The sequence below is a fragment of the Semicossyphus pulcher genome, unplaced genomic scaffold (genome assembly GCF_022749685.1).
Source record: "Semicossyphus pulcher isolate SPU_LCO1_2020_fin unplaced genomic scaffold, fSemPul1.0.p SCAF_7, whole genome shotgun sequence".
In the NCBI taxonomy this organism is placed as follows: Eukaryota; Metazoa; Chordata; class Actinopteri; order Labriformes; family Labridae; genus Semicossyphus; species Semicossyphus pulcher.
In genome coordinates this window covers 2,980,359-2,994,187 of record NW_027211748.1, presented here as the reverse complement: position 1 = coordinate 2,994,187, position 13,829 = coordinate 2,980,359, and the positions used below count along the sequence as shown (strand labels likewise).

The window sequence follows — 13,829 nt, the reverse complement described above, 5'->3', positions numbered from 1 at the left end:
TGTGTGATGTGATGCGTCATGATACAGCAGCCTTCTTTCCTCTCAGCAACATCAGATCGATAGAGCCAGTTTGAGAGCTGCTTTATAATTTATGATGATACTTTGCTGTTATTTAAGGACGTTTTAATGTGATTTCCCGACTTATACAACACCATCTCTCCGAGACAGCGGAAGCAGCAGTGGTCATTTCTGAGGTGCATCCAGCAGCACATCAAACCTGCAGTAAAAAGTACCTTCAGGCGAAAAAGCAATAACTCAAGTGAGACTTCTGCAACTTCCTGATTTTACGTTAGAAGTAGGCGATTGTGTTTCTCAGTGTGAGGGAGTTTGTCTTCACTCTGATGTGGGAAAAGTAATCGATACGTTTATTCCCAGAGAATCAAGAGGAGCCGATTACTGAAGCAAACATACAGCTCTTATTCTGGACCAAATACACATATTGAACATAGTTTATATAATATTCTTTTATATTGTTTATTTTATTCTATTTAAGCTCCTCAGCAGTAGGAGTACGGCTGTTACTGTCTTTCCTATTTCTATTTTAACTGTTAAGCACCAGAAACACAGACAAATCCCTTGTTTGGTAACAAACCTGATTGTGATCCTTTCAACCGCTGTACCAACTATCTCGTGTGATCTGCGAGTTATTTCCTCACCTCACCATGCAGAGCTCAGACGGCTCAGAGGTCACCAGAGAACTTGTTGATGGATCGCTCGCAGTGTGACTGGAGCTGATGCCTCGTCTCAGCAGCTCCTGGAGCATCATCAGGACGGTTTCATGTAGCTCTGTTTGTGTTTAGTGTCTCTACTTAAAACACACAGTGTAACAGGTTTAGTGTAAAGTCAAATATCTGCAGACCCTCGTTTCCCGCCTGTTTGCACTGGTACAGAGCGGGTGTGTGTGTGGGGGTGGGGCTGTGTGTGTGTGTGTGCCCATAAAGTGACCTACATCTTTGGCATTCATCTGGACAATACAGTCTAAATGAACATTAATATCTTAACTGCACGCAGACATAATGACAGGTTTAATCTAAAGCTGGGTGCATTACAGAGAGGACATGTAGCAGCAGGCTTTTAGCTGACAGTAACAGTTCACAGGAGCCGACAGGACCACAACAGGACGTGTACATCGGGGGTCATGTAATCCCTGCCCCCTCTGGTTGACCCCAACACACACACACACATACACACATGCACTCATCGGGTGACCCCTTCCCAGCAATTACAAAGTCCCAACCAGTCTAATCCCCCCTCTGAACACACACACACCCACACACACACTACAACCTGAGCTGCTGTAACAAAGGAGATGTAATTCATGTGTTTAGTAAAGTTTTGCGCCTCTGCAGAGTCTCAAACGTCTCGTGTGTATTTTCAGGGACTGACATGTGAACACGAAGGTCCTCACAAGGATACATTTCACTGTGCGTGTGTGAGCGCTAATGATAGTTGCCCTGCGCATCAACAACAATTAGTGATGGACAGTGTTGTTGGCACCAGATGGTACTTTAGGATTTGTGATGTTATGTAAGCTGAGAGGCTGTGGGGCGGGGGGCGAGGGGGTGAGGGGGGGTCGGCAGGACGGAGGAAGAGACCTGACACATCAGGAGCCTTTATCACACACCAGCAGACCTGGACACAGCAGGAGGCACTTTGGAGAGCAGTGACCTGAAATCCTGCGAGCTGACGTCACGGAGCGGAGGGCACTTTGTCTCCGGACAGGAAGGCGCCGGTTTGATTCCTCTGACGCTCAAACTGATGATTCTTTTCACTGTCACAGATAATCAGCCGTGTCTCATGAGACTGCAGAGTCCGCTTGTCTTGTTCGGTCAGTAAGCTCCCAAACTCACAGATCCTTTACGTTCTCTCCTCCTCAGACTACATGTATTACCTTTGCTTTGTTTGCGCCTCACTACTCCAGTGTTTGAGAGTCCCTGAAAGACCCCGTTTCAGGTTGAAGACTTTGGGGTTATGTTTCAGTGTGTGCAGGCAGAAATACAGACTTCAGGAAAGTATGATGCAGAGACCCACAGTCATGATGTTTCCCCCTATTTTAGATCATGCCCCTATCACATGACCCTTTTCTGGAAGAGAACAAACAACATCAGCTTCGACTACGAGCGATTCATTCAGGTGTTCCTGACCCTGTTGTCTCTGTGCTGATGATCATTTAACAATATTATACTGCCTCCATGTGCAGGAGGGAAGATATTATATTAAGAGATTCCTCCCATTAAGACAGCCAAACTGTGTTTAGAAATTAAAATGTAGTATAGCAGACGTAGCCTGAGGCTTTTAGAAAAAGCAAACAGAGACGAGCTGAAAGAAGGTGACGCAGCAAGAAATCCTCACTCCAGCGAAACATCATTTAGACACAAGAAGCCTGAACATCTGTTCAGAAAATGTGTGCAATGTTGTTGCTCAACTTTTCAAATGATTCCTGATGTTCTTGGAAGATCAAAAAAAACTATTTGAAAATGAAATGTTGGACACTTTTTACATGAATAACATAAAAATATTCTTTTGTCTGTGATATGATAAAATAACCTGGTCATCAGCTGCTCCTCTGTCCTCCCCGGTGATGTGGTTGTGTGTGTGTGTTCTCCTCTTCACTCTGTATTATGCTCCTCTGCTGTTGTAACTGTTGCTCCTGCTGTAACACTGTCCTTATTATTGTCTTCATTTGTCTTCCACTGTGATAACTGCCTCAGGGATCATTACAGACGGACTTTGTCACCGATACTCTGAATATGAGGTTGTGAATCTGTGAGCCGAAGACGTGGAGACACTGCTGACATGTTATAAAACGTGGGCTGTCCTGCTTCACGCTCACATTAACACAGGGAACAATGTTTTTGTTAAGAAAGCAAAGAAGAAGAAAACTGTAAAACTCTGAACGTCTTTATGTCGGTGTGTAAACGCTTGTTTTACACGGCTGTGTCTGACTTTGTGTGTGTGTGTGTGCGTGTGTGTGTGTGTGTGTGTGTGTGTGTGTTTACGGAAGTCTGTAGTGTCGCTCTGTTTGCACTCCTTTCATTCACAAGGACATTTTATCATGAGAACTGTGTTTTATGGCCCCCACAGAGCCGGGAAACAGCAGGAACACACACACACACACACACACGCACACACACACACACACACAATGCTTTTTGTCACCCTCCTCTGGAATGTAGCAGGTCATTACTATGCAAATGAGCAAACGTCTGTAAAAACTAGCCTGTGTGTGTTTACATAAGTGTGTAAGGAGACAGGATATATTGTGCTGTTCTGTGCTATTGTGCAGAGTCACCCTTTGGGAGACGGTTGGTGTCAGACGCGTTAGTTTGTACATCTGAGATGGAGGACAGGCCAACTGACTTCATATATGTTCTGTCTGTACTTATGTATTTGTGTGCATCAATGAAACAGTAAAAAGCATGAACATGTCAGTTCCTTGTCTATCACTGCCTCGATCTGTGAGGTTTGTTATTGTGTGACTTTGTTTTTTACAAGGTTAGTTTGGATCCAACACAATATTTGTGTAACACATAATAACAAAAAACAAGTAACCGATCGAGGCAGTGAAGGACCAGCAGCTCTGCGTTCTTTAACGTAAAATCACTGTTTTTATCAATGGAGTCTGGTGTGTTTGCAGAGAGCGATGTAACGTCTGTTTGGGGTTAAAACGATCCTCTTCCTCTGTAACAAAAAGGTCTCTCTCTGTAGGGATCCTTTCTGTCATGTTGTCACACACTTAGAATAACAATCTGAGCCTGTCAGTGGAAACAACAAGAACTTTTAGTGGACGACCTTTGATCCACCAATGATTATGTTGCAGCCGTTACAGCCTGTTTCACTGCTGCAGGATGAACACATCCACTCGACCAGATCCAAAACTTTTTGTACCTTTTCATTATTTAGCGCCCAAAACAAATGGAAATATGGCCCAGGATCAGAAATACTGAAATTCTGCTGAATCACCCGGTCCAACTGACTGTGACATGTTCTCACACACAGCTCCTCTGGGTTAGATCAGGTCTGCAGTTTATATGTAAAAGCACATGTGGTAGAGAGAGCACACAGACAGGATGAAGCTGTGTTTAAAGAAAGTCTCCAGTGCAGGTGAACATCTCAGATGTGTCCAGTAATCTGATTTAATTTCCTCACTTTGAGAGGAACAAGCAGCCTCAGTCTACACGTCTCACTGTGAGGATCAGTGTTGCTCGTATCTTAATCTCCTCCACAAAGGATGAGTCCACGTCAGAGCCAGTAGAGGAGTCTGGTGAGAAAAATCTTCTTGTTCCAGAAACCTCCATCAAATATTTATGTTCAGGCGGCTCCAGCTTCCAGGCCACTCGTTTCTGTGTCACATCCAAAAATGACCGACATGAAGCTCCCTGCTGAACATTCACACCCAGAAGTGGCTGAGAAAGACGGAGGGAGGATGAGTCTCTGCTCACAAACTAACACGCAGCAACCTTTGAATCCATTTTGATCATGATTATTGTCCCCAGCTGCACAGCACTGCACACACAGCAGACGCGCACACACCCTGATCAACAAGATCGACACTGAGCTGAGTTTGCAGAGCTAATAAGCAGTAACTCACAGGTCATGTGATCACAGCAGCTGACCTCAGGTCTCATCTCCAGGAGGAATGAATGTAAACTCTCTCCTCTGATCATTCTCACTCTTGTGGCATGTTTTGTCTTTAATGTACTGCTGTTGGTCCAAGGTGGACCCCACCTCTCACCCAGTGCATGCTGGGACAGCCTCCAGCCTCCCGTGACCCTAAACACAGTCAGTGTGTAAAGAGAGAAGATGAGAGAGAGCAGCTCACAGGCCGGGCAGTGGGTGGTGTCTAAAAGAGGAGACCACAGTACAGTGTGTTATCTAACACAGTCATATATGTGCTGTGAGGTCACGGTGAGCGCTGGCCTTCATGTCCGTCCTCAAGGATTACACACTTATATGAACGAGTTTTACAGCTCCCAAACACATGTCTAAACATTAGAGCTGAAATAGTCTGACTGCTGTCTTCATTAAACACAGAGGGACGATCACAGGCTGCAAAACATTACTTTAAATTCTACAGTCGTTTGCAAAACGTGGGTCTTTATATTTAACCCTGAGTCTGTTACACAAAACGGTATTTGTGCTTGTTGTGATGTCAATTCAAATGTTTCTTATGCCTAAAATCTGTCCAGCCAAAGGTCATGGACATTATGTTCTATTTCTATTTCAGATCTGACCACCATGCTGCCTCAGTTCTCCTCATGTTAGTAACTCAAATAAGACCTTAAGAGCTCAGTAATAAAAGATTTGTCTGTTTTCTGATCTCAGCAGTTCGTCTGACAGTGAACCGTCATGAACAGAGGAACTGGACTCGACTGTTTTACCTCCCAGCTGCTCTCCTGCAGACTCATCCTGAGAAATATGATTAACAGCAGCCGTGATGACTCTGTGAGGGAGTCCATCGACATGTCCGCCCTGCTCCTGCTCCTCCTTTCACCTCCTGTTAAAGCTGCTGATGAGGAGCTCTTCACAGAGCAAATAAGAGCCTTTCAGCGGGTTTGTCTTTGTGCTTTTCACAGCCTGAGAGACGAGATGAAGGGAAACACGTGGGTTAAAAGACCTTCCTCCTCCTGCTGTCTGTCTCTAAAGTCATCACAGGTGAGCTGTCAACTCCTCACACCTCCACTTTCACTGACTTTCAACACCTGAACAAAGTAGCCTTTGTCTCTCCATCATCCTCGTATTGTTTTCCACATCTGACTGTCTGCAAAACAAGACATAAAACCCCTCAAAGAAAGAAAATAGAAATAATGTTTTGTTTTTGTCTTAATTCTCCTCCACTCTTTAGTCTGAGACTCTCCTGTGCACGTCTCTGCCTCACTAACTAACAGTGCAGCGTCTCTCTATAGATGTGTTGCTTCTGCAACAGCTGCAGTGTGAATTTAAAATGTGATGCTGTTGACTTTCACATAAATATAACACAGCTTTAAAGGAACTCTCACCACCTGTAGGCTCAGAGAGAGGCTGCAGAAGCTTCAGCTGCAGGGAGGTCAGAGTGGAAACATCCAAACTGAAGCGTCACCGGGTCTTACGCTTCCACGGCACACTTCAGATTAAAGGAGAGGTGAATCAGTGTTTTACTATGTTTGTATCAGACACTCAAACATTTCTGAGCAACCTTTCAAACTTCTGATTGTTAACTTTTGATTCTCAGACAGAGAAAGTTTCTGTTAAAGTCGCACTAATCAAAGTTTACTTTAGTTTGTATAAAGACTTTTCTTGCAGCCTGTCTCCCCCGTGTATCTTTGTGCTTTGGTGTCTTACTGAACTAGTTGAATGACTTCAGCTGCTGTGATTGGTCTTATTTAAGGGGTTTGATGGTAAAAGGTGGGACATTAGTCTACCTGGTGTACCAGGTGTTTGGTATCAGCTCAGTCAGTGTTTCTGAATCAATGCTGCACACAGAGACGGACACTGGAGCGGTACAAAGTAAAACTACTGAGTACATCATGAAACAAAGTTTGAGCTCCTGTTTGGAGTGTGTGTTTCCTCCCTCTCCCTGTGGTCCGTGTTCCTCTCCTCTTTGTTTCCTCCGCTTCTCCATCACACACTAATTAGAAAACTTGCTGGTTGCTGCAGGATCAAAACACACCTCTAATCTGATATCAGTCAGAACGCTGGAGCTGCCACATCTCTTCCTTCTCTCTGACCCGGCTTTGATGAACACGCTCTCGTGTTTTTGCAAACAGAACCCAGCGGGGCTGCAGAGCTGTAATTGGAGGAGCTGTCACAGAGGAGGGGGGCTGACGCTGCCTTCAAACAGCCATTCAGAGGCTCCCTCCACCAGGATGCTGCTGAACACCTGTCAGAGGGAAACTGCTCATCTGATGTGAGCGTTTGTGCCGAGTGTTAAAAGCTGCTCAAAGTCTCTCTCACACACACGAACACAGACACACACACACACACACACACACACACACACACACACACACCTCAACTACAGCCACACTTCTGCTGCATAATCCACTCAGTGTACCTGATGATGCACCTGGACTGAGTCAGTGTTATCACCATCACACACACAAACACACACACGCATACAGAGACTATTGTCACGTATAAATTAGCACACAGTGTCGGTGCTTCATTAGCATCCAGAGCTGTGTGTGTGTGTGTGTGTGTGTGTGTCACATGACCACTCTCTTCTTGAATGAGCTCACTGCTGACAGCATTAATCTGTCTGTGATTCCATCATTTATTAAGTACATGATAGCATCACAGGCGTGTCCTCCTGACAGACAGGTTCCCAGTGAACCCTCAGAGTCTCTTTCCTCCGACACTGTATCATCTATGTTTATTAAAAACCTGGGCGGGGCAATATGACAGAACAATATCATCATTACATTTTTTCCTATAATAATAAATGTATATAAATAAAATAATAAAGTTTCATATTTATATGATAGAAGACAGAGATCAAATCAATGACTGCTCTGTTTTGACTATTTCGCTGAACAGAAATATAATGATTGATTGATGACCAAAATAGTAACATATTGTTCTGTTTATTAAACTTGTTGTTTCACCTCTACTTTCACATTCTGACACTTCCTGGCTCTGAGATCGTGCTGCTCCATCAGTGATCCTGTGGGATGATGAAAGAGTCCAACAGTCAAAGCTGCTGCTAATCACCAGCTAATGAAAGACATAATGTGATCTCACGTTTAAAGACCTCAATACGTCTCTGAAGAAGAAGCCAAAATAACCCCCGCTGCCTCTGCATCAGCTCGCTACTCTTTCTCCTCCTGTCATCACACTCATGATTGATGCCAACACTAAGAGCTCTGTTTCCAACTCTTTAACATCCTCCTGACAGAGTTTACCCTCTGTAGTTCTGCCAGCGTTCAGCCTCTCATCATATACACCACGTGTGATCTGTGAGAGCGCTCCATCTTAACCCTGCTGCAGCACGTCCTGACATCATGAGACCTGTGCTTTAAGGGGCTTTATGCATCGACGGTGAGCAAATGCAAAGTCCAAATCAGCACTCGGTGACAACATGTAATATGACTGTTAGAGCAAACTACAGTCAGCTCAATAACAACATGAGACGCGTGTGCTGCTCTCATTTAGGAGGACAAAAACACAGCACTCGTTCATTGAGGCTTTTCTGGTCATCTCTGGAGCATTTCTAAACTTAGATCATCAGGAGGGTGAGAGATGCTGAGGATTACCAGCTTTATCGCTCCTTCCTCTAACTGCTGCGCCACTGGCCTGTTTGTTTGCCGAAGGGGGGGAGTGAGTGAGAGGGGGGAGAGAAAGAGAGAGTGACAAAACAATATCATCATTACTCCCTCTCTCTCTCCCTCCCCCCTCTCTCTCACTCTCTGTGTCCCTCTCTCTCGCTCTCGCTCTTTCTCCCCCCCCCCTCTCTGTCCCTCTCCCTCTCTCTCTGTCTCTGTACCTCTCCCCCCCCGTCTCCGTCTCTGTCCCTCTCCCCCCCTCTCTCTCTTTCTCTCCCCCCCTCTCACTCTCTGTCTCTGTCCCTCTCCTTATCTCTCTCGCTCTCTCTCTCTTTCTCTCCCCCCCTCACTCTCTGTCTCTGTCCCTCTCCTTATCTCTCTCGCTCTCTCTCTCTTTCTCTCCCCCCCTCACTGTCTGTCTCTGTCCCTCTCTCTCCCCCCCTCTCTCTGTCCCTCTCACTCTCTCTCTTTCTCTCCCCCCCCACTCTCTGTCTCTGTCCCTCTCACTCTCTCTCTGTCTCTGTCCCTCTCACTCTCTCTCTGTCCCTCTCACTCTCTCTCTTTCTCTCCCCCCCCACTCTCTGTCTCTGTCCCTCTCACTCTCTCTCTGTCCCTCTCACTCTCTCTCTTTCTCTCCCCCCCCACTCTCTGTCTCTGTCCCTCTCACTCTCTCTCTTTCTCTCCCCCCCCACTCTCTGTCTCTGTCCCTCTCACTCTCTCTCTTTCTCTCCCCCCCTCACTCTCTGTCTCTGTCCCTCTCCTTATCTCTCTCGCTCTCTCTCTCTTTCTCTCCCCCCCTCACTCTCTGTCTCTGTCCCTCTCTCTCTCCCCCCCCTCTCTCTGTCCCTCTCACTCTCTCTCTGTCCCTCTCACTCTCTCTCTTTCCGTCCCCCCCCTCACTCTCTGTCTCTGTCCCTCTCTCTCTTTCTTCCCCCCTCTCTCTCTGTCCCTCTCACTCTCTCTCTGTCTCTGTCCCTCTCCCCTCTCCCTCTCTCTCTCGCTCTCACTGCCCCCCCCCCCCCCCGATGGCTTCAGTGCTCTCTCAGGTGACTGTGTGTAAACGTCCTGTGTGTGAACTGTTTAACACTGGCTGTGAATGAGTGCCGTGTGACTGAGTCCAGGCTCAGCACTGAGGGTAACTGATGAACTACGTCTGTATCTCCTTGATAAAGCTCCATCAGACAGTAATGTTTCCTTCAGGCCGTTAGATTATGTCTGTGTTTGTTTTTAAGTCACCTTGTGTGAGGCTTTATTTGATTTCACTCTGTGTATGTTTTGTCTGACTCCTTTACTTTTCTGCATCAAAGCAGATAAAACACCAGCAGGAGGACCAGTGTCCAGGGTCAAGGAGGTTTCTTACTCAAAAAGTTGACATTGACCCGTTTCCCACCCAAATTAGCATGTTTCCCCCTAAGCAAAGAGCCGGGTGTTAGCGGGTGTTAGGTGTTAGGGTGTTTTTTGACCAGTGACATATAGATGCTCCTGATTCAACTGGTTGTACCTAATTAGTGCTTGCTTTATTTTTGTCCCCTATATGTATGTTTGTGGTCGGAGGCCCTAAACTTCAAAATATGACCATCTAGGTTCCCCCGTGTGGTCAGCTTTCCACCTGCAGGACTCCATGGTCTGTTAGCAATAATAACAACAGTAACATCCTGTTAGACTTTTAAAATAAAGAGGACAAGTTAGCGATGAAAAAATGCAATAAATGTTAGACTTTCAAAATGAAGTTGTGCTACAATGATTCAGATGTGGGGAACATGAAACCTACACAGTCACATTTTGAAGCCTCTGAGTTTTTTCCTCGTGTTGAACTTGTACAGATTTGTGAGGACTTCATCACTGATGGGCTGATTATCACTCTGTAACGTCGCCTCAGTCACCTGTCAGGGTCTATGAGGTGTTCTGTCACCGTGGTCCTCCCACAGGGTCCCCCTCTGACTCACTGTGATTAGTTCCAGATTAGAGACAGTGAAGGTCGGGGTCAGGACCACCCGGGGGTCTGTGCGGCCTCAGAGCCTGGAAGCTTAAGGAAACAAAGTCTCCTATTGTCAGCGCAGAGTCGACCACAGGGTGACAAACAATACATGCTGGTACGCGCAGACACGGAGGGACGGTGTTAATGTCAGTCACAGGCTGAGCTTTTAATAGAGTGAACAGTTCACCCGCACAGACAGAGAGTGTTACAATTACCAGGAAGACAGTGAATCATTATTCCTGCTGTAAGGGCCGAGCATTCACTACAACTACACTCAGCTCAAACACCAACATCTTTCAGCATATTTACACCAACCAGCAGAGTTCTTAGTGCAGGAGGATTAAACAGCAAATGTTACTCAAGGTTTGAATAAAGTCTCTGTGCGGCTCGGGCTGCGGCTCGCTCTCTGATAGATGCAGGTGACGGCCTGTCAGGCTGCTCTGAGGTCACGTCTGAGTCAGAGAGGAATGTTTGTGACGACTCGGGACTCATAATAACCGTGATGGATGCTGGTGCTGAGAACACTCTGAGACACTTCATGCATGCTGGGAAACCCCAGAATCCTACAAAGTATAAATCAATGGATCTCAGCGAGGGGTCTGAGCGGGCAGACGGCGCGGTGAATTCCACAAGTCTGTCGGGGGTTTCCAAAGTGTGGGGGTTAAAAATTCAGTTTCACTGCTGAGAAATGTCTTTATCCTGCAGAATTAGGAGTGACTCACTGAACAACTTAACTAGTAAAGGTTTGTGGATTTACTGGGACAATTTAGGGAAGTCAGAATGTTCCTGTTGTGTTTACTGAGCGAGGGAGTTATCATCTGAGCTGCAGCTTTCACTCCAGTGTTTTAGTAACTCAATTCTGCTTCTACAATACTAATGATAAGAATAATAATAAGTAATGAAGAAGATTTGGAATTGTTTGTATGCATTGATTCACGATGACACGTTTGATTCATTGTTGGGTTGGGAGTAAATCAGTCCATCCGGCCTTCTTTTCAGACGTCATGTGAACTTCATGTTGCTTATTAGCTTTATATTTTGTTCTTTTGTTGTTGTTTGTAATAAAAAAACAACAATAAATCAAAAACAGCATGATATTGAAATGTGTTTTCTTCCCACAGATCACCTCTCTTCATTCAGAGGAGGTGGAATATTTGTTCCTGTGAAAAACCAGATTATGTTTTAAAAAAGAACATTTTATCAGCGCTGACTTTGGACCGCTCCCCTCCAGCACGTCAAACACACAGGAGCCAAACCTGCTGCCATGACCGTTCAAGCTGTCTAACACAACAGCTGTCTATCAGAGAGTCTCATTACACCACACGCAGCCAGCCACCGAAAGCAGCAGATATGTAAGTGAATAAAGAGACACAGCAGAGAGCAGGAGAGAGATGGACCAACACGGCACAAAGCTTCAGAGTGATTATTATTAACCTGCTTTTAAATCAAGTTAGAAGAATCAAAGGTTTCAGCTTCTCTCAGATGTACCTGACTGTTCAAAGGTAAGATGACCTGTTCATGTTGACCCGCTCTCCCCTACACATGTGGGGATGTGAATTTTAACCGAAAATCTCTAAAACTGTCCATCCTCCACGAAGGGAGAGGCCAAGATGGAGTCAGGGAGAGAGAGAGAGAGCGAGAGAGAGAGGGGGGAGAGGAAGAGAGAGAGAGAGAGAGAGAGTTAAAAAAAAGATGGGAAAATGAGTCGGAGCGGATCAGCATCCCTCAGTCAGCTCTCTCTCTTTTTCTCTCTCGCGCACACACACACACGAACACACACACACACACACACACACACACACACACACACACACACACACACAGTGAGAGTAATAGAAAACTACATATACTATATATTTAAATGTTCTGACTCTCTCTGAGCCACATTATGCCCCTCATTAATTAGACATCAGGTGACAGCAGAGACAAACAGGACATTTCAATCGGCACACAGACAATCTTAAAGCTCCGACATGAAACACAGACTTCAGAGGTGAGGCTGTTTTAACGCGTCCAGCAGAGCCCGTGTCTCCTGCAGCAGCAGCGGCCGTAGAGCTGCTTCTAACCTCCGGAGGAATAAGAGTTTATAAAAGAACCTAAACACAACCAGCCTGTTTATCACCGATCAAAATTTAAAAGTACAATTTATTCTTAAACATTTCTGTCTCACAGATCCATGTGATAACTTCCACGCAAGTTTCTGTTCTGCGCGTAAAAACGACAATCTGAGCTCCGCAACTTCACCGCCTCCCGTAATCTCCATGAAGGGAGCCGAGATAACCGCTGTTCTACACTGACACAGGTGAGAGCTACCGGAAGGCGAGTGAATGAAGCACACTGTGAAGTAAAGTTTCTATCAGGCTTAATGCCACATTTTCTCCTCACTTTTACCACAAAACAGCCTCACTCCGAGCCCGCGTGCCCTCCGTCAGCACCGTGCCACTCACAGGCTGCGAAGCACAACAGTCAATTACGCAGCTCCACCAAGAAGAGCGTCAACACTCCGACCAGAGAAGAAACAACATCCAGATAAAACAGTGCGACATGTAGATGAGGATCTGAACGGTTGTTTGCTGCGGAGTCAAACCGCTGCAGGGACAGAAAGAGCCGCGCGGGGCCGGAGCCACTTACCGCTGAGAGCCGAGGATGGAGCCGGAGACGGACTGCTGCTGCGCCCCGAGTCTGTGCGCTCTCCCCCGTCCTCACCCTGTTTCTGCCTCTGCCTCTCTCTCTCTCTATCTCTCTCGTCCTGCCTCTGCTCTATCTCTCTCACTCTGCCTCTCTCTCTCTGCCGTGCACGCCCTCCCTACCTCTCTCTGCCAACCCCCCACTCACCAAATCAACAAATTGAAGAGTTGAAATGGCTGCTGATTGGTCATTACAATGCCCGCGGTGATTAAAGGGACACACACACACACACACTCACACGAACGAGCAGCAGAAACATTTCAATCAGACTCCAGCTGAGTGCTCGGTCACAGCAGAACTCTGGGTCCTTTGGGGACCTTTAAAAAAGAGGAACACATGAAATGACGGAGTTGTTTCTGACGGACTTTAATGAGCAGAGGCAGACAGGTTACAGGTGTCACAGCTGAAGGTGGAACAGAGCAGCAAAATTACGGATGAAAAACATGATTTTCTAAGACGTGATTATTTCGCCCCCTAAAAATAAAGTGCTCTTCCGCTGTTTTTAAACCTTGGCCCTATTTTAAAAACCTGTGACTAATATAGGTACAAACATGGGAAGTAGAATTGGTGTGTCCAAAAACAGGCTGTAATGCATCCACTAAAAGTTCTTGTTTTTTCAGAAAGAAGAAAGGCACCAAACTCCAGTGACACAAACTGTAATTTTACCTCCAGAACACAATTTGAGGTATACTCATACTCTGTAGTCCAGATGGGCTATTTAAAAAATAAAAATGATTCTTTAAGAAAACCTGAATTTGTACATGAGACCTAACCATGATGTTGATCTGAGACCTAACCATGGTGTTGATCTGAGACCTAACCGTGGTGTTGATCCGAGACCTAACCGTGATGTTGATCTGAGACCTAACCGTGATGTTGATCTGAGACCTAACCGTGGTGTTGATCTGAGACCTAACCATGAT

General features: G+C 45.9%; 1 protein-coding gene across 1 annotated transcript in view; it reads right to left on the bottom strand.

Moving 5' to 3' along the window:
• The window catches only part of LOC138611861 (cadherin-6-like), a 63,576-nt gene extending 50,713 nt beyond the window's left edge, over positions 1-12,863 (bottom strand). The window contains exon 1 of the mRNA XM_069685113.1: positions 12,850-12,863. The gene's annotated coding sequence lies outside the window, so the exon portion shown is untranslated. The remainder of the gene's footprint in view (positions 1-12,849) is intronic.
• Between the last annotated feature and the right edge of the window lie 966 nt (positions 12,864-13,829).